The sequence below is a fragment of the Cydia fagiglandana genome, chromosome 15, assembly GCF_963556715.1.
Source record: "Cydia fagiglandana chromosome 15, ilCydFagi1.1, whole genome shotgun sequence".
NCBI classification, from domain to species: domain Eukaryota; kingdom Metazoa; phylum Arthropoda; class Insecta; order Lepidoptera; family Tortricidae; genus Cydia; species Cydia fagiglandana.
Window position 1 is genome coordinate 18,403,607 of NC_085946.1, and position 21,881 is coordinate 18,425,487.

Genomic DNA, 21,881 nt, shown 5'->3' on the forward strand with positions numbered 1-21,881 from the left:
AAAAACCAAAATTAAGTAATGATGATGTGTTATACATCATTGGAAAGAGCTCAATTAGCACATTTCAAATATATAAATATTGTTAGCATTTGCACCCGCCTTTGCTTGCATGCGCCAGATAAAACATTAAATTTTCAGTTAGCTACAAGCGCTCTGGTTTCTATCCGCGTGTTACGCGACTACGGCGATACAAGAAGGTTTTTGCAAAAGAAATTTGTTTGGCCGCTATACATGGTGTTTTTTTAATGTCCTGCAACATTTTATAACGTGAATAGGTATAGAAGTCCTGATCAGCCAAAATGTATGAAATAGTCAATTTTTTTACAAGATACGTACGCGTTCCGAAGCCGGGCGCCTTCGGCGCCCTCATACTAAAAGAGTCGGGCGGAGCCCGACGTACGCGTTGCAAAGCCGGGCGCCTTCGGCGACCTCATACTAAAAGAGTCGGGCGGAGCCCAACGTACGCGTTGCAAAGCCGGGCGTCTTCGGCGCCCTCATACTAAAAGTGTCGGGCGTAGCCCGACGTACGCGTTCCAAAGCCGGGCGCCTTTGGCGCCCTCATACTAAAAGATTCGGGCGTAGCCCGACATACGCGTTCCAAAGCCGGGCGCCTTTGGCGCCCTCATACTAAAAGATTCGGGCGTAGCCCGACATACGCGTTCCAAAGCCGGGCGCCGAAGGCACCCTCATACTAAAAGTGTCGGGCGTAGCCCGACGTACGCGTTCCAAAGCCGGGCACCTTCTTCGCCCCCAGACTAAAAGAGTCGGGCGTAGCCCGACATACGCGTTCCAAAGCCGGGCGAATTCGGCGCCCTCATACTAAAAGAGTCGGGCGTAGCCCGACGTACGCGTTCCAAAACCGATACCTTATACTAAAAGTGTCGAGCGTAACCCGACGTACGCGTTCCAAAAACGGCCGCCATCGGCGCCCTCATAGGCACTAAAGGAGTCGGGCGTAGCCCGACTAGCCCGATATAGGCGGCGCTCTGCGTGCATTTCTGTACTGAGGACGCCCTCGCAAAAGTAATATAAAGTGACTTCAAAAAGTTAGTAACGAAATCATGACCCCAAAATGAATTAAATAAAAAATAAGTTTAAAAACTAAAACCCGACTACTGCAAATCGCGCTCTAAAAAGTATGAAACAAGATAGAATTCTTATACTAAAAGTGTCGAGCGTAACCCGACGTACGCGTTCCAAAAACGGCCGCCATCGGCGCCCTCATAGGCACTAAAGGAGTCGGGCGTAGCCCGACTAGCCCGATATAGGCGGCGCTCTGCGTGCATTTCTGTACTGAGGACGCCCTCGCAAAAGTAATATAAAGTGACTTCAAAAAGTTAGTAACGAAATCATGACCCCAAAATGAATTAAATAAAAAATAAGTTTAAAAACTAAAACCCGACTACTGCAAATCGCGCTCTAAAAAGTATGAAACAAGATAGAATTCTTATCTAAAATTATCAAGCAGGAAATATTATAAATGTTACCATTTTTTTTTATAAAAATATAACGTAATATAATTTACTGAATTTTTTATATATTTACAGAGATTCAGAGGATCGCCGTGGTCGTATGCCACGATTATAAACTTAAAAGTAATGTGGCATACGACCACGGCGATCCTCTGAATCTCTGTAAATATATAAAAAATTCAGTAAAATATATTACGTTATATTTTTATAAAAAATAATTTGGCCAAGTCCGAGATAGCTCGAGGCATTTAGTGTTCCGTACGGCTACCATCAGTTTGGCATTGACATAAACGATATCGTGAACGTAATTTACTTCCTATAGGTATATCTCTTTCGCACTAATATATCAGTACGAGCGAGATGCATAGAAAGTAAATTACGTTCACGCCCACGGTAGCGTTTATGTCAATGCCAAACTGATGGTAGCCGTACCGCTCGCATCGTTACATTTTACAGAGGTTGTTTGCCTGTTTTTAGGATACCGTATTCAACTACACACACAGAACAATAGTACAAAGTGTCTAAGTGCGAAGGCCGAAGGCCGAGCTTTAGCAAAATGTCATCGCTTTAGCACAGAGCAATAGTACAAGTGTCTAAATGTGAAGGCCAAAGGCCGATCTCCGCGTAGCCCGAAGGCCCGAAGCGTCCAGGATGTCAGTGCTTTAACACAGAACAATAGTACAAGTGTCTAAATGCGAAAGCCGAAGGCCGAGCTTCGCGTAGGGCCGAAGCGTCCAGGATGTTAGTACTTAAACACAGAACAATAGTATAAGTTTCTAAATGCGAAGGCCGAAGGCCGAGCTCCGCGTAGGGCCGAAGGCCCGAAGCGTCCAGGCTGTCAGTTCTGTGTTTAACCACTGACATCTTGCAGGCTTCGGGCCTTCGGCCCTACGCGGAGCTCGGCCTCCGGCCTTCGCATTTAGACACTTGTATTAATTACCTGTGTTTAGAACTGACCTCCTGGATGCTTCGGGCTTTCGGCCCAATGCGACTTCAGCCTTTGGATCTTGCGACTTAGACACTTGTACTTAAAAATACTTGGAAAAGTTACGGGAGGCGCGCGTCTGTCGGACGCTTCGGATCTTCGAATCGCTCATTCGGCCTTTGCATTTAGTTAGATTCTTGTACTATTGCTTTGTGTTTGAATACCGAAGTCGAGCATCTCGCGAATGCTTGATGTATTATAATAATTTAGAGTAAGGCCAAGCGCGCCACGATTTTTTGTCCTGCGATAATTTTGTCGCAGAAATGCAACGTATGTGTTTATATGTTAGTGCGCGCATCTTCTTCTTCCTCGCGTTATCCCGGCATTTCGCCACGGCTTATGAGAGCCTGGGGTCCGCTTGACAACTAATCCCATAATTTGGCGTAGGCACTAGTTTTTACGAAAGCGACTGCCATCTGACCTTCCAACCCAGAGGGTAAACTAGGCCTTATTGGGATTAGTCCGGTTTCCTCACGATGTTTTCCTTCACCGAAAAGCGACTGGTAAATATTGTCGTATATAAAAAATGATGTTGTTGTTGTTTGAGAAATAATAAGGTTTTTAAAATGTTTAAATAATTAATGGAAATAGTGCCTCGGATAAGATCCGCAGTGAAACATTGGACTATTGGAGTGCAAGGGTCCTCTTGTTACTCTTACCTGGTTAATGGGAACTTGATAGGATATTGAAAAGATAAAACCAAATATATAACATGCAATTTAATACAATTCGCTAACTACTACAATGCACTCCGCTTTAGGGCGGGCGCTGCTCAGAATACAATCGGTTTCTCTAAACTGTCGGCGGTTATGGGATGACACTATAGTAAACCTTAATCTACGATCGCGAGAGGGACGAGACGCGGGGTTTTGGCCAAAACCTGGGATAAAAGTCTAGTGCACTCACGGGTACCGAACGTAGCTATCATCCACAGGCCCGCTGGTATTTAACGCAGCAGGCGGATCGCTGACGGTGGGCGACGGGCGTTCCTCAAGCTCCGGCTTTGGCAAGCCCGGGCGAGAACAACCCGCGGCGCTCAGGAGTTCCACAAGAAGGACCCGCGCGATGAGACCTTGGGGTCGTCGGACCGCGGCAAGGCTGTCCGACACACGGCTCGCGGGTCAAGGCCGTGCCCTACGGCTTGATGGTGGCGCCAACGTGATGCGCCTCGGAGCCGATAGGCCACGCAAGTGAAGGGGAGGCCTGTGTGAAGCACCTCGGGATCGCCAGGCGGCACGCAGTCCACAGGCCTTGGAAACTGCGCCCTGCGGTGAAAACCAGCGTCCCCACGACGCTCAGCACATCAGGGAGCGCGCAACGGCGCTCGGAGCAACACGACCGTCGGCCATGCTTGCGCTCGCCGGCGGCACGGAAAGCACTCGGTGGGCTACGCCCTTTTCGCGCACAACACACACACACACGGCGCACTTTACCTATATCCCAATCTTCCACCGGCCAGGGCAGGCGGCGGAAGGGGGCGAGGCGGTTTATTTCGATATTCAATTAGGAGCTGTATAAATGCTAGCGTGCCCCAGTACCAACCCTCCATCCATTGTCGATTCTAGCAAAATCCCCAGCCCTCCGTTTCGATCCATATCGACGCATCAAACGTCAAACCAACTTAAACCTTTTCCAAATCATATGACTTTCGAAAAAATATCAATGCTCATTAATACTTGTAATATTTTAAGTGGTTAATAATAATTACTAATAATTATATTTCTATCGTACGTTTCCTACCTTGTTTCATTCAGAATACCTTCTTTCCGATGCGGTAACTAAACGCATAGTCTACTCTCTGACAGTTCTCCTGTCAAAATTTCAACCTTTTCACACCTTCATATTCACTATTTATGTTTCATAAAAATTCCGAAAATGATTCTAAAATACTAATTAAATTAGGAAGTGACCTATTTGAGCAGTTGGGGTAGACCAGGGGGATCATTTTGATATGCATGAAGCCAGGTTTGGTTCACCAATCTCCGCGCAATCTGGGTGACAAGTTCCGTTCAAGTGGCATACTCTTTAGCCTTGTTTCTTCGAAACCAGCTAACCAGGAGGCAGGATATGCTAAACAACCTACAGCTGAGAAGGTACATTATAGTTTTACATAAGTGTCATACTCTGGTGTATGTTATTTTGTTGGAAATGCGACAGTCATGTTGTACCGGTTATCTTGTATGGAAAAGCATGTATTTATCCTAGGCAAATACGTAGCATCGCTACAATATCCCCTCTCTCGGCAAAGAGGTTAAGCGCCGCTTAACCGAGGCAGCCGGGGTAACCGGAGAAAAAAAAAATCTTTTCCCAAAAAATCATCTGGTCCAGTAGGACGTTAACTATACATGCGGACATATACATGCGCTCCATATTTATTATCGTTTGACACTAAACCTATATTTATTTATTTAGTATGCTACTTAATATTTATCTTTAATTTACCTATATTATGTTCTAGAACTATAACGTAGACGTATACCTCTTAACACTATGCTGTGGTCAGATCATGACTATCACGTGTTTCACATTAGAAATCACAGCGTGTGGCCACCACACTGTGGTTTCTGCTACTCAACTAAAAAATATAACCTAGATTTCCTTTGAAATAGTCTTAAGTTGTATAATGTAGTCGCTATAGTTAATAGTGAGCTAACTCTCATTTTGAGGCTAATTGATATCTTTTAATGCTAACAAAAATATTAGTTATCTTTGATTAGGCTAATTTATTGTAATTAATTAGTATATTACATGTATTTCTATTCCTAATGTAATGCTACCTATTGATATACTAATAGTTATGTTTTACCATAGCATGCTCTGCTATGCCTATATTCCTACAAATACAAAGCCACTAGTACCCTAATATAATGTGGTTACTAGTTGGTATTTTTTATTTATTACTTATACTAGTGATAGTGGAAGTTACTTGTAACCCGCACTTAAATCAATTTCCAATATGCAGCCAATGGGCTTGCATTAATTGAAAAAGAAAAAACTTGGTTTTCTTTTCCATGTCCTACTTAGTGTATTATATCCACCATAATTGAGTCACCCTGGGCCCTTAGGGTATGTAGTTACTTATAAAATTTGATTTCCTAGGAAATGCTTGGAACAAATGTTGACCAGTTGGGTCAAAGAAGCATGTATGCTTGAAAAAAAAGAATGGGCTAAATCTTAGTATGCCCTAATAATATAAAATAAATTGTTACGTGTGACATACACCTTGTGGGACTTTAATTATGTCCTTGACATGATATTTTCCAATTTTACCCGTGTCTATCTCCTGAAGATCATATACGACATCCGAATGCTTCTTAATGACTTTGCATTTCAGGAAGCGCGGTGCCAATTTTGCGGAGAAAAAGTGTGCTGCATTTGACTGTACAAAATTACGCCTCCATACGATATCGCCTACGCTTAGCCGTAGTTCCTTACGGCGCAGGTTATATCGTACCGCGTTTTGTTTGTACGCTTTGGTCAAAGCATCAGTGACGCGCTGGAAGATATCTGCCATCTCGTTGAGAGCAGTTGCTCTGTCGGACCGGTTGGAAATTTGGAGGTCGTCTAACGAATTTGGAATACCGCCCCTAATGGAATGCAGCATGCCATCCGTCATCATCTCTCGCCCCTTTGCCAACAAGAATGGTGTATGCCCCGTTACAATATTAATAGTGCTATTCAAAGATAGCTGGATTTGCGGTAGGTACTTGGACCAGTTCCTTTGGTCTTGTCCTACTAAAATAGCTAGGCAGGTCTCAATAGTTTGATTAAAGCGTTCTACTGTATTAGATTGAGGTGCGTAATATGCGTTATAAAATATCCTTGGTATTGAGTGTGTGGCACAGAAATTTTTTAAAATTAAATTGTTTACTTTGGAATATTGTTGCGTTGTCGCAGATTAAAACACATGGGATTCCCTCTTTATTTAAAATTTCCGATTCTATAAATGTAGTTACTGTTTTAGTTGTTGCAGTTCTAAGTGGGTGAATCCAACAATATTTTGTAAATACATCAACTATAGATAGTATGTAGACGTGACCAGAATATGATTGTACTAAAGGACCTATTAGGTCGATAGATAGAGTGTGTATAGGTTTATTAACCTTTTTCTGGTTTGTCATGTGCCCATGTGGAGGCTGATTTGAGTGTTTGTATGCTTTACACTTCTCACACGTGGCCACATAATTTTTCACGTCTGCATACATGCCTTTCCAAAAATAGTTTTCTTTAATTTTTGATAAAGTTTTAAATGTGCCAGGATGTACTGTTAGTTTTTCATGATTTTCTTTAATGCATTCTGGTATTAATTCTCTAGGCAAAACTATTTTCCAATTATTTTCGGTTTGTAAATTTGATATTGGTTTTGAATATCTAAATAGTACTTTATTTTTTATTTGATAGTTTTTATGAAATACTGGGTTTATTTGTACATTTTTAAATAATTTATTATACCAATTATCTTTAGAACTGCAACCTCCTTCGAATATTACTGCCTCAATACGTGACAAAACGTCTGGTACTACGTGCATGGAGCCTTTTTTATGTCTAATTTCAAAGTCAAAACAAGATAACTGCATTGCCCATCGCGCCAAACGACCTGAAGGGTTGTTTAGCGTTTTGAGCCATTTTAGCGACATATGGTCGGTGACCACCACAAAGCGGCTACCTTCTATGTACGGTCTAAAATGATTTATTGAGTCCACTAATGCTAGGAGTTCACGTTCGGTTGTGCTGTAATTTCGTTCGGTTTTCGTAAGCAACCTAGAATAAAAAGCTACAGGGTGTTCTATACCGCTCAATTCCTGAATAAGTACGCTCCCGATGCCGACGCTTGATGCATCTGAATGGATCTGGAATGGTTTGGAAAAATCAGGGCAGGCGAGCACCGGAGCCTGGGTGAGGGCTTCTTTAAGCGCTAGGAATGACCTCTCTGCTTCCACTGTCCAGTCTACGGTGTCTCTACCCTTCTTCTTGCCAATTAAAGCTGTCATCGGGGCTATGATAGTTGAAAAATTTGCCACGAATCGTCGGTAATAAGAACAGAGCCCTATAAATGCGCGTAGTTGCTTAGCGGTTGTTGGGCGCGGGAAATTTTTAATGCTATCTAGCTTTTGTGGATCTGTTAGTAGACCTTGTGAACCGACTATGTATCCAAGGTACCTAAGCTCTGATTTACAAAATTCGCACTTACTAAAATTTATAGTTAGACCTGCCTTGCTTAAAGCTTGAAAAACGTCATTTAAAATAACGATATGCTCTTCAAACGAATTGGTGGCTATGAGAAGGTCGTCACAATATGCAAATATCTTCTCGCCGTATTTATGGTGAAAAAGAGAGTCTACCAAACGTTGTAATTCACAGCCCGCGTTCGAGATACCGAACGGGACGCGTTTAAATTCAAATAGTCCGCGGTTTGGTACCACAAATGCACATTTTTGACATGACGTGCCGGAGCCGTCGACGTTGTCGGAGTCACATAAAGAAATTTGCCAGTAAGCCGCCGACAAGTCGATTGAGCTTAAATAACGTGTGCCACGTAAATTATCTAAAATTGAATTAATGTATGGTACAGGATATGAGTCCTTGACTGTGACGTCGTTAAGTTTTCTGGCGTCTAAACAAAATCTCCAGGAACCGTCTTTTTTTGGGGTCATAACAACGGGGTTAGACCATGGTGATTTAGATGGTGCTATCACGCCCAGCCGAAGCATCCGGTCCACTTCGTCATTTAAAGCCTTCAGTTTAACCGGTGAAAGCGGATAATATCGTTGTTTTATTGGTGGCCCCGTTGTTGTGATCTTGTGCTCTACTAGAGATGTTTTACCCAGACCTCGCTCCTCTGTACTGATTGACTTAAATTCATTTATTACTTTGTCCAATTGAATTGATTCGAGAGGAGAGAGATCATGTTTTGGCACTATGGCACATAATGTTTTTAGTGACTCCGGCCTAAGTGATGTTTTCCTTTTTAGAAGGTGAATATCTTTTAATTTAAAAATATCTATTAATTCTAGTGTTAATATAGAATCCATGCCAAAAATGAAGTCATCAGATACTTCTGGGATTACCATAAACATGATATTATAAAGCATCCCTCTGAAATTGATTGGTAATAGGATTTTACCTATGACCTCAACGACAGAACGGTTTGCACAAGTCGCAGTTGTAGTGTAATTTATTAAATTAAATCCTAAGGTTAAGAAATGTTTATGGTAATTGTTCCCTATTATACTTAAATTTGCTCCTGAGTCCATTAGACCTGTATATATTCGTTCTCGTACCTCAAAATCAATGTAAATTCGGTTATCTCCTTCAACCGCCTTTACACCAGGAGTCACCGCACCTAAATATAGTGTGTTTGATATTGTTTTGATGGCTCCTGGTCTATCTAGTTTTTTTGGACGTTGTCTGCTTCCGGCGCTGGTCTGCCCTTAGCAGGGTTACATTTGTGGCAAGTGCCTGTAAGCACATTTTTCTGACCGCACTGAAAGCAAACAATGCCTGGAATAGTGCGGCATTGTTGGTATGAATGTCCCGATTTTTTACATTTTTTACAAGTAAGTTGGTTGTTTTTATTATTTACCTGTCTTTGTGTATTATTGCTCTTGAAATTTCTCTGATTATAAGTTTTAATTTCGTTAATTTGTTTTATTTGTTTTGTTGTTTTGGAATTATTTGTAGACCCAGGTAAGCCTGAATAAGCTTCAAAACGTTTGCCTATAGCAATAAGATTTTGGATGCTATTCGAGTCGTCGACAGCCAACAGGTGCCCATATGATGGCAAAATGTTATGTTTAATTATCTGCAGTAAGGTTGTTTCTGATAATTTTGTTGTGAGCCGCGCATTCATAGTTTGCATCTCCAATATGTAAAAATGTAATGACTGGCCTGGTGATTGTCGGTGTTCTCGAATAGTTTTTTCTAAAGTATAATCATTGTCTATTGATGTAAAAAACGATCTGAAAAGATCTTGCAATTCCGACAACGAGGAGACTCCGTCGCGTATGTGCCTATAGTAATCTAAGGCTTTACCGCTTAGTAAATCTGCAAAACATTTAAGCACTTTGTGCTCCGGAGTGTCTCGGCTACGTCTGTAGTCATCAATCCTAAGGAAGAAGTCGGTGACATCTGAGTCACCTGAAAATTTCAAATTCCACGACCGCAAATGGTCCTCGCGCAATACATGCACGATGCGTTCTGTACTGCCTGTAGTCCCCGTCGTAGGGGTTGTAGTGACTGCCCCTGTTAAGGTTGAGTTGGTTTGACGGACAAGGCCCGGAGCCCCCAAATATGGTAAAATAGACTCTAGTGGTTTTGGCGTGGATGGGCCGGGTGGGTGGGCGTCTGCAGCAGCACCCCGCGGTCGTGTATTGACATACGAAGGATTGAATCCTGTTAATTCACGAGTAGTGGTGGGGGGTTTGCCTTCCCTCTCACCTGTGTCATGGAATTCGTCCCCTTCCTCCTCCGACATGTCGGTAAGATTGCTGCTTTACTTGTGTCAGGGTGTGCACCTAAGTATTATAAGGTAATAACACTTCGGTAGATATATGAAGTATTGAAGTAAACTACCACTATGCTCTCGACTGGAGCGTGGTAGAAAAAATAATTTGTGGCTAAGCGCTATGCTAACTATTCATAGTGTAGCCTAATAATAATTACAATAAATAATAAATTTGCTACTCTGTCACAAGTAAAGTTACAAATTAAATGGTATTGTATTTTTTAAGACCAATAATTGCATTTAATTCTTTTTTTAACTGATACTAATTTTATACATTTATCTTATCGCTCTCCCAAGCTCACAGCAACCAGGTTGATATTTAAAACTTTTTTTCGGGCGCCATTGTCGTATATAAAAAATGATGTTGTTGTTGTTTGAGAAATAATAAGGTTTTTAAAATGTTTAAATAATTAATGGAAATAGTGCCTCGGATAAGATCCGCAGTGAAACATTGGACTATTGGAGTGCAAGGGTCCTCTTGTTACTCTTACCTGGTTAATGGGAACTTGATAGGATATTGAAAAGATAAAACCAAATATATAACATGCAATTTAATACAATTCGCTAACTACTACAATGCACTCCGCTTTAGGGCGGGCGCTGCTCAGAATACAATCGGTTTCTCTAAACTGTCGGCGGTTATGGGATGACACTATAGTAAACCTTAATCTACGATCGCGAGAGGGACGAGACGCGGGGTTTTGGCCAAAACCTGGGATAAAAGTCTAGTGCACTCACGGGTACCGAACGTAGCTATCATCCACAGGCCCGCTGGTATTTAACGCAGCAGGCGGATCGCTGACGGTGGGCGACGGGCGTTCCTCAAGCTCCGGCTTTGGCAAGCCCGGGCGAGAACAACCCGCGGCGCTCAGGAGTTCCACAAGAAGGACCCGCGCGATGAGACCTTGGGGTCGTCGGACCGCGGCAAGGCTGTCCGACACACGGCTCGCGGGTCAAGGCCGTGCCCTACGGCTTGATGGTGGCGCCAACGTGATGCGCCTCGGAGCCGATAGGCCACGCAAGTGAAGGGGAGGCCTGTGTGAAGCACCTCGGGATCGCCAGGCGGCACGCAGTCCACAGGCCTTGGAAACTGCGCCCTGCGGTGAAAACCAGCGTCCCCACGACGCTCAGCACATCAGGGAGCGCGCAACGGCGCTCGGAGCAACACGACCGTCGGCCATGCTTGCGCTCGCCGGCGGCACGGAAAGCACTCGGTGGGCTACGCCCTTTTCGCGCACAACACACACACACACGGCGCACTTTACCTATATCCCAATCTTCCACCGGCCAGGGCAGGCGGCGGAAGGGGGCGAGGCGGTTTATTTCGATATTCAATTAGGAGCTGTATAAATGCTAGCGTGCCCCAGTACCAACCCTCCATCCATTGTCGATTCTAGCAAAATCCCCAGCCCTCCGTTTCGATCCATATCGACGCATCAAACGTCAAACCAACTTAAACCTTTTCCAAATCATATGACTTTCGAAAAAATATCAATGCTCATTAATACTTGTAATATTTTAAGTGGTTAATAATAATTACTAATAATTATATTTCTATCGTACGTTTCCTACCTTGTTTCATTCAGAATACCTTCTTTCCGATGCGGTAACTAAACGCATAGTCTACTCTCTGACAGTTCTCCTGTCAAAATTTCAACCTTTTCACACCTTCATATTCACTATTTATGTTTCATAAAAATTCCGAAAATGATTCTAAAATACTAATTAAATTAGGAAGTGACCTATTTGAGCAGTTGGGGTAGACCAGGGGGATCATTTTGATATGCATGAAGCCAGGTTTGGTTCACCAATCTCCGCGCAATCTGGGTGACAAGTTCCGTTCAAGTGGCATACTCTTTAGCCTTGTTTCTTCGAAACCAGCTAACCAGGAGGCAGGATATGCTAAACAACCTACAGCTGAGAAGGTACATTATAGTTTTACATAAGTGTCATACTCTGGTGTATGTTATTTTGTTGGAAATGCGACAGTCATGTTGTACCGGTTATCTTGTATGGAAAAGCATGTATTTATCCTAGGCAAATACGTAGCATCGCTACAATATCAAATGATATTTCGTACATAAGTTCCGAAAAACTCATTGGTACGAGCCGGGGTTTGAACCCGCGACCTCCAGATTGAAAGTCGCACGCTCTCACCGCTAGGCCACCAGCGCCTGTTAGTGCGCGCATATGCGACAAAAAAATCGCAGCGATTTTAAAATTGTGATTTGTCACATTTTCCCGCGATTGTTCGCGACGCGATTGTCGCAAAGTGAATTGCAGCATGTGGAGTTGTATGGCCCCGCGCGCACTATGATAATAAAATCGCACCCTGGCCGGACCTCAGTCGGCATTTCGCTCTCCAAACCCCAACATCTCGGCACCTGCATCTCCAATGGAGTCTCAAAATGAGACGCTAGATGTTGACCATTTAATTATGGAAATAGACGGGGATCACCTTTGTGTTATAAATGCTCAAAGTCATACAGCAATCGCATATTAAAGACACGTTTCATGACAAGCGACTGGTACGAAATCCATGTTGAGATTGAACAAATCGTCGACTTTTTCATCGCAGTGCGCGCAGTGAATTTTCTGCGATATATTACAGCGCGATTCTAAAATCGTGTCGCAATAGTTATTTGTACAACAAGAGATCAAAGTTTGATATTTCTTCGAGTGCTTATTTTGAGTCCCGTGCAAGCGAAAGATTCTATAATAGATTCACGAGCGTAGCGAGTGAATCTAATTTAGAATCTTGAGCGTAGTAAGGGATTCAAAAGCGCACGAGATGTAAATAACTTTGATCTCGTCTAGTACACAAAAATTTTCACCCTAAGCAGTGAGAACATACCTAGAGGGACAGAGATAATAGAACCCAAGTATATCGAACTTGTATTAGACCCCGCATGTTGAAATGACATTTGACTATAAAAGTCACTTGAATAACATTTTGTCTCACTCAGTGAGCAAAATGCGATTTTGCTCACTCATACTGTCTCACTAAGTGAGCAAAATGCGATTTTGCTCACTGAGTGAGACAAAATGACTCAGTGGGCAAAATCGCATTTTGCTCACTGTTTTTAAGAAGCAAAGTACCCTTGTTCGAGCTGCTGAGGTGAAAAAATTAATATCGTGGTGCGCGCTTGGCCTATAATACCTTAAATGTATACTCCTTCAATTTGAATTTAGAACTCATTATTATTTTTTATTTGATTTTGTTTCTAGTTCTATGCCATATATATAGACTTTAATATTATTTAGAACTGCTAAAAAACAAGATCGGCTTACTTTAAATATTTCGTCAATTTTACCTTTGTTTCTAAAAACTGTGATATTTAACTGTCATATACTATTAATGTCTTCCATAATTATTTTCTCGTAACAGGACTGAGGGGCTACCGCGAAAACCGAAATTCGCAATTTGCGGGGATCTTTCTCTTTTACTCCAATGAAGGCGTAATGAGAGTGACAGAGAAAAATGCTCGCAATTTGCGAACTTCTATTTTCGCGGTTATAGCCCTGAATCTTGTTGCTCACCGATCCGTTCAAAAATATACATAAGTACTGAATATAATTAATAGATATTATAATTATACAATTAATACAGAAATGTAATGGTACTTAATGAAAAGGAATATGGTGTATATTGTTTCGACGAATCAGATACTCTCAATAAAATCTATACATGAGGCCAAAGCTGTTCATAAATATTAAATGACTTTATTATCTCTATACGCCTTACTAACTCTATGTGTCCTATTGTGGAAAAAAAACACAACGACAGTCAAGAACGGAATTCTTAATTTGAATTTTTCAGATTTTTGAGATGCCTAGTCCATTGGTTGGAAAGCCCGTTCGAAATTGAAACTTATTTGCAATAAAATAAGGTCGTATTTTGTAGATCTCTCTCATACTTATAGTAGGCTATTGAGATAAAATTAAATATCCCACAAAAATAAGCAAGCAGAACTAAACTTTGTGTCAAAGACATAAGTCATAAATTTCAATGCCAAAGTTTTAAGGATGTTTCTCGCCTAATATGAATTGACCAGTGTAAGCATCAGTTAGCTAGCCCTAAGCAACCAAAGGTCAAGCTGCAGTTAAAACTAATAAAGATAAAGTTAAGCTGATAATTTTCCCGCCGTCTCCATGCTTCTTTAAGTTGGGTATTGACTGGTCAGCTGCCTGTTAGCTATAGTTTTCGCGAAAATCGCCAGGACAGAGGTGAAAATTTTTGTATGAAAACTTGCAACTTTAAATGCATTTTTTGACGAAACTATTGCAGTCTAAAATGAAGTCAAAATCAGTCCATCGACTCAATTTTTTGCAAGCTTTCTAATGGTACCCCACACGATTCTTACAAATGAAAAAAGTTTCATCCTACCCCTCTCAACCCCCTAAATTTCCCCCTTTAATAAGAAATAAGCAGTTTTGACTTATTTACAATATGAGTGGTGGTAATTGCTGTAACTGTTCCAAATTTTAGGTATCTATGTCAAACGGTCTCTGAGAAAAACGTATTTAACTGATTTGCAAGACCGAAGTGATCCCATAAGTGTTCCGTAAACAAAGTTTTGTACGGAACACTAATAACATTTATAATATTTCCTGCTTGATAATTTTAGATAAGAATTCTATCTTGTTTCATACTTTTTAGAGCGCGATTTGCAGTAGTCGGGTTTTAGTTTTTAAACTTATTTTTTATTAAACTTATTTTTTATTTTATGATGCTCCTACACTTGGCTATGGCTCTATAACATACGGACTGACTGACAGACATACTTAACAAAATCATAAATTTCCGTTTCTGCCATTTTCTCTACAAAAATCTAAAAATGGACAATTCTTATGCTTTATTAACTGTGGAGACATAAAATTATTATGTTAAATCTTTTTAATTCTTTTATCTTTGTATAAACAGTTCATTCAAAACAGTTTTTAATCTCTAAAGCGGTATATCATACGTTGTAATCAGGACCAGACACAAGCCCACGTATCTAGGTAACCTAGGTCCCTACAAAGGACCTAAAGGTCAGCTTTTGTACCGCCTGGGCATAGAAAGTCTAGGGCTTAGGACGGGTCTAATCATGAAGCTTAATGAACATAATGAATAAACAACTTAGCTTTAATGAAATGATGAGCGGCAAGAAAAAGAGAATATAAAAAGATTATTTACAGAAATTATCGTAAGAAAAGTTACACCAGACTGTTTTGCTCCGTAATTGCTTATTTTGATGATCATGTACTTAATTATACTCAATGAAATATCTAATGCGAAGAAAATCCTGTAAATATATGGATTTCTAATTAAAGTCCTTGCAAGTAAGTATAATAATAAAATTAGTGCACGATGAGGTAAATTCTATATTCCTGCATTAGTAGGAATAATAATAATTACAAATGCGAAAATAGCTCTGTCTGTCTGTCTATCTGTTACCTTTTCACGTTTAAACTGCTGAACCAACCGATTTAGATCAAATTCGTTATGGATGTAATTTGAGGCCCATGGAAGGAAATAGGGTAGTTTTTATCCATTGGCACCGATAATTACATAATAATTAATAAGTTTAGTTTCTAAAGTTAGACCGTAAAAAGTCTGCAGCGATTTTGATAGCCCACGCAGTGCAAGTGTCATTTTAAACGTCAAACTTCTATGAAATTATGACGTATAAATAACACTAACGCTGTGTGGGCTATCAAATCGGCTGCAGACTTTTATTGGTCCGACTATAGACACCTAAACGTAGTACCTAAAGAAACTTCAGGATTTAAATTCGCTAAACTAAACGCCATTGCTTGTGAGTCTTATTTGCATTGCTTAATTAATCATATGTGGTTCACGTGGAGATAGTTGGCGCAAGGCTACTCGGTGCCGGCAGGGACTAGTTAATCATGGAGAGTTGGAGACAGTAATCTCCGTACGAAATTATAAAGAGTAAGTTTGATTACCGTTTGGGCGTCCAACGGTTGTATTTCATATAACTAGTTAGTTAGTAGCTAGTTTTAAGGTATTTATGCATTGGCCACTAGTTGCCTGAAATAAAAAAAATCATTAATTCATTTCATTCATATTATGCCTGCCAAAAGAGGATACCGAAGACCTTCCAAACTGGAGGAGAAGCAGTTAAGTAACCGGGATAAACGCTAGAATAGAGAGAGAGTGAGAGGAGAGAGGCCATGTGTGTGTTGACGCGTGTTAATTACACTAGCGAGATTTGCTGTAAATAGCGTCAAATTACCATGTATATTGCGAATATGATAATATTTCTAGTTTATTTATCTTATTTATAATAATCAGTATCAAATAATTAATAGAATCAGGCGCTACTTTGCTGAAATCTATATTAATTAAAACCAAGACATTAATTGCATGTCAAAATACCTACGCAAGTAACGGGTTAGCAATAGCACTGATTGTCTATCATCTAATTATTTCACAGATGACGAATCGCATAAGTCACATTTATAAAGTGCTTTGATATCCCTGCTTAATATGTACCCTAATCTTATCAACGACCTATTTTAAAATTTTATTAATTGTGTTCTGGTTATCAGCGTGCAATGTAAACAAGGAACAAAATTACTTTAGCAAATATGCATTGTCAATCTCTATTGTATTCTTGTCTCTGTTACCGAGCAGTATTGCGTCTAGTTCACATTGTACTGTCGTGCTGGAATGTGGATTGTGCATTATGCAATATATTATTTTGGACTTTATCAGATTTTTGACTGTAAATAAAATAACAAGTAAATTAACAAATTGAAAAAGAGGCAAAAAAAAATAAAAGTTCAAAAAGCATTCAAACAAGCTATATTTTCATGACAATTTGACGTAAAAATATTTTTTTGCATTTTAATTTATTTTAGTGATATTCGTAAAATAATATTTTATTTGATAAAACAGCATGATGCGGCAATCGTTTCACGAAATGATTGGCTACATCATGAAAAAGTCAAACCTAACATAACCATATATTATAATCATGAAGTGTTCAATTCTAATATGGTATTTTATGAAATTATTAAATTCTATGATCTGATCAAGGCCTAGATCGTTTACTTTTATAGTATTGTCCACAGAAGAGACTTTTTCCTGAAATCTAAGCCTGAATATAATTTGATGTAGGTAACTTACGTTCACTGCACTGCCGCAGTTCACAGTTCACAGTACACGGCACAAGTCACTGTCACCGACTGTCACGGCACGGACAGTGTGCGCGAGCGCAACTTACACGGTATTCCCAATTTCTTATTCAGAAAGAGCGAGGCGAACCAGGGAATTTGGCCAATAAGATTTAGGGTTTTTATCGTTGGGTAAATAATACATGGAAAAAAAATTCACGTGACTTTCCCTAGCATCTGCCATAGCGATACATTTTTAATTTTCGTTTGCTGTTTGTCTCTGTATGATTGTCGTCTTTTCTAGGCCCTCATAAAAATAAGTCAAGTGACTAGTTGAAAATTGCAAATACGAATAAAAAAAGTTTGTACTAAAACATGACCATCCGAAATGGAAAATTTGGGACATTTTTGTCTAGATTGAAATAAGATCTGAGTAATAAAACCCTAAAAAAATTAAAGTAAAAAGTTTTTTTTAGAACACTTTCTGGGTAGTTCTCAAGTTAGACTCGCTTGTTAGCTATAAGAATGACATCCTAGCGCTCCGTTTGATCGTACGTGGGAACCGACCCGGGGCCACTAAGTGAGCGAGGTTGGAGGTCAAAGTTAATCGCTCCGAGCGTTTATGCTCGTCTCATCAATATCCTCAAAGGCGCTGTCCCCATAGTGCCAACAAAAACTGGTGCTTTGCGTGCCGATATTTTGGACCTTGACTGTATGAAGTATTATAGTAATATCATCAATAAATTGCTCTGATAATTAGATTAAGATTAATTACGATTCATAAGAGCTTGTTGCTAGGCCTACATGAATAAAGTATATTTTGATTTTTTTTTTTTTTTTTTTTTAATATATGTAATACTAATAACCTTCAAGCTTTAATGAAAGACTGAGGGACATTGACTTAAGAGTGACTAAGATGAATAGATCGATAATTTTGATATATCTGTCGGCGGCCGATCGTAAGATCAGGCATACCGTGAAATTCCTAGGCATATCGTGAAACGTGAAAATCTTTGACTCGTTCCCTGAGTCGACGGAGCCCCGCGTAGCTGCCTATTTCTGGGCAGATTGCCCTTCGGGCATCTGAAGCAACCTAACGAACCTATCCTACCTATATATTGGTTTGATGTGACCATCGTAAAAACATTACACAGAAACATTACGATCTGCCTAATCTTACGATCGGCCGTCGACATCCATGGAATAATTCTTGAAGTCGCCCCACACACCACACACTATGCTCACAACCCAACCAATCGAAACCCGCCGTTTTGGTGGCCTCGCGGGGAAAGGACCGCGGCCTCCACTCCTGCCAACAAATTGCAGCTAATCTGCGATTTATTGTCTACCACATATACAGGCTGCATTACGACTAGAAAAACCTGATCTTGATTTGATATTGGTTTGATTATAGATACTCGTAGTGTATTCGCGTTCGGGCAAAATAATATAATATGGTTTAACCTTAACCTGAAAAGTTGAAAACAATAATAAGCTGGAAACTTTAATGCCTACTTACATCTTCAATATCTTATATTTATTTATTTAATAAATCTTACAACTATCTTTATTATGAAGCTTATTGTCTCTCACTCCAAGGGGAGGTAGTGAAATTTTGATTACCGTAAACCGTGGTGAGTATATAGGTTTTGCGGGGAGAGTTGGGTTATGAATGGGGAGAGAAGGTTTGAGAGGGGGGTGAGAAGGGATTTTAAGGCTACTGCTACAAAAATAATGTATTCCAATTTAAAATGGGGCTATAGTAATACGCATAATAAAAAAAAATCGATCCAACAATCTTCCAAAATCACCTTTGTATGAAAAACCCTCTCACCCCAAATACGAGGCACTACGGGTACTCTTTATCGTAAAAGTTATGAAATGGAACTACCCAAAATAAAATACAAACGTCCGAACCACTTATTATATACACCATTCAGTTTTCACATGTAAAAATAAAATTTTATCGAGATTTGAAAGTCAAATTTCACCCAACTCACCCCATTTTACGGTACCTATTAAGTAGTTTTTCAAAATTCAGTCTTTGGAAAATGGCGGAGCATGCATTATTCAGTTTTAATCTATGCTAGCGGTCTACAGTCCATAGAGCCTCTAGTATTTATTTGATATTTTTCATTCGTACTCTAGAACCAACTGAACCATTTTACATTAAAAATTATCCAAATCTTCTGTGTTCAAGTATTCTGTGCTATCAAATAAAATTAAGGATTTTCGCAGTCCGAATGCCTCCATAGCTCGTTATTTATTCGAGACACCTGTTCGCCTCGATTCGCGCCTACTTTACGCGATTATTCACATTTTAATGACGTCTTATTGATTGGTTACCTACTTTCTATTATATGTGATAGATTAATATTTATTTGAAAATTATTTTATACATAAATTATAAAATCCTTGAAATTATAGGAAGCCAATGAGCCCAGTTATAAGTGTCCCAACTAATATTATAAATTCGTAAAAGCAGCTCTGTCTGTCTGTTGCCTCTTCATGCTTAAATCGCATTATTAACTACCACAAGTATGACACTAGCATACTACAATTCGCTATAGTAGCCGCAATAACAACTGGCGACTGATGTCTAAATGTCATAATGCCATCTCTATTACCTACTCTTGGCTGGTCTGAAGGGTAAAGGAGATAGCATTATGACCTCAGTCGCCAATTGGTATTGCAGTAACTGTAGCATGTGCGTAGGTAACTTACTTTCAATATATCTCGCTAGTATTGGAATATTAGTGTAACGAGATGTATAGAAAGTATGTTACGTAGACGTTAGCGAATATATCAGTGCCAAACTCGTAGTAAGGCAGACAAAGTCGCGGGTAGAAGCTAGTATCTAATATAAAATTCAACATGTGTGACATGTCACATGTGTCATCCCTAGTCGGAAGGAGGAAGACGGATGCGACCACTTAAGGTCATTTTTAAAGTTTTCCTCTATTCGACGTGTATCTATTTTATTTATACTTATAAAATAAGACATACTTACTTTAATAATAAGTTAATAACCTCGTAAGTCCCCGTGTACTTGTACAAGTACAAATTTAATTCGAGTTTTGATTTTGAATTCATATAGAAATCATAAAAAAATCCAAATTAAAAAGCGCAAAAATTGCCCCGGGTCTTACGAGGATGTCTTTTGAATATCAATGAAATTGTCAATACATAAGCCAGCAGGCGTTTGAAAACACATCGGTCCCAATAACAGATAATTCAAATAAAAAACTTAACTATATTTTTTTTAATTGAACGAAAAGTTAAAACATTTTTAGTTCTTATAACTTGCGACCTTTCGGACCTCCGGTTTGATATAAAATATAAATGTTGGTCAACTGTTGATTTTGATTAGTCTTCTTTCCGGCCCTAAACCTATTTCCTAGAACATTACCCTTTTAGTGTAGCCTAAGTAGCCTAGCACGGATTAAGGTCACTATTGCCCGGCCTTAACGTGTTAGTGTCCCATATCTTGGCCGTTGGTCCACTAATCTACTTTGGTACCTAGTCGTAATCATCTGGAGTCGCACAAGGCTCTTAAGAGCCAACAGGAGTGGTCATTTCTCCATACAAACGTACTCGACTGTTTCCTCCGTGGGTTTTGATGCTAGAGCAATGATTTTTTCAACACAGATTATCATTGTCAATATCTGTGTCGGGCCGTTTTGCTTTTTTTGATATTTTTGTTTTTTAAGGCGCTAGAGCCCTTCAAAAATGGCCAAAATGGCCTCATTGACTGATATTAATCTGACTCAAAACTGATATTAATTAGCCAAAAAAGCAAAACGGTTCGACACAGATAATTTCATGATCATTTAGGTTTCCAAATTTGGTTAAGATTGGTTTAGTTTTGGAGGAGGAAACAGTCGAGTACGAAACCTCGATTTTTGATATTTTTACGCAGGATTTTTCGCCTTGTCCTTATCGCACTAGTTTTAGGAGTCGCTTCCGTTAGCGAGACGGGTATATTTACCTAAAATATTTAAAACTCAGCTCCTGTTTCGTCTTAATTATGTCGCTAAAGTTATACGGGGAGTTCTGAATCTGAAACGTTTAGGGTTTTGGTGCTGATTAGAAAATTTATATTTTGTTGTTGCCCTAGGGGTAACTAAAACTTTTGGAAAAAATAATAATTATATATTTTCTAGGATTTGATCTTAAATTAAACGATAAAGATCAAGTATACCATTTGTAAGGCGGATCTGTTGCATACGTCAAGGAGTACTGTTAAATATTTTTTAACCAATATACCTACCTACATGCACATGCGCATGCTACATGCGGGTCGCTTCCAACCGGTACGTATGGAGGTCCAAGGGGGAGGCCTATGTTCAGCAGTGGACGTCTTATGGCTGAGATGATGATGATGATGATACCCACCTTTGATTGACATCAACTTCTCCAACTAACTGTTAGCTGTAACTTGTTACCTAGCGTATTAAATGCAGTCCCAAATCATACCTACATACATATGGAGCCGCCATTAACAGGCGTTCCCCTCTGTCGAAAATAGGCGGCCAATGGTCAACCACATGTCAACCATATGTATGGACTGACGTTTATCTGACATGACGTACCTATACATTTGATGTGCCCCTCCCCCGCAAATAACGGAAGACTATTTTGTACCGAAAATTTTAAACATGGCGTCTCCATTGGTTATATCCTCTAAGACATACAATATATGATTCTTCAAATCTTTCATAAACCCTTCCTTCTCGGAGCCGATATTCCGTCCGGACGTTCCGGCCCGATTGAATTCCGACTGCCCGGATATTTA

At 39.9% G+C, this 21,881-nt stretch overlaps 1 protein-coding gene across 1 annotated transcript in view; it reads right to left on the minus strand.

Annotated features, from left to right (window-relative positions):
• LOC134671145 (uncharacterized) overlaps positions 1-17,159 on the minus strand; it is a 35,638-nt gene extending 18,479 nt beyond the window's left edge. Inside the window, exon 1 of the mRNA XM_063528916.1 lies at positions 17,100-17,159. The gene's annotated coding sequence lies outside the window, so the exon portion shown is untranslated. The remainder of the gene's footprint in view (positions 1-17,099) is intronic.
• Positions 17,160-21,881: the final 4,722 nt, after the last annotated feature.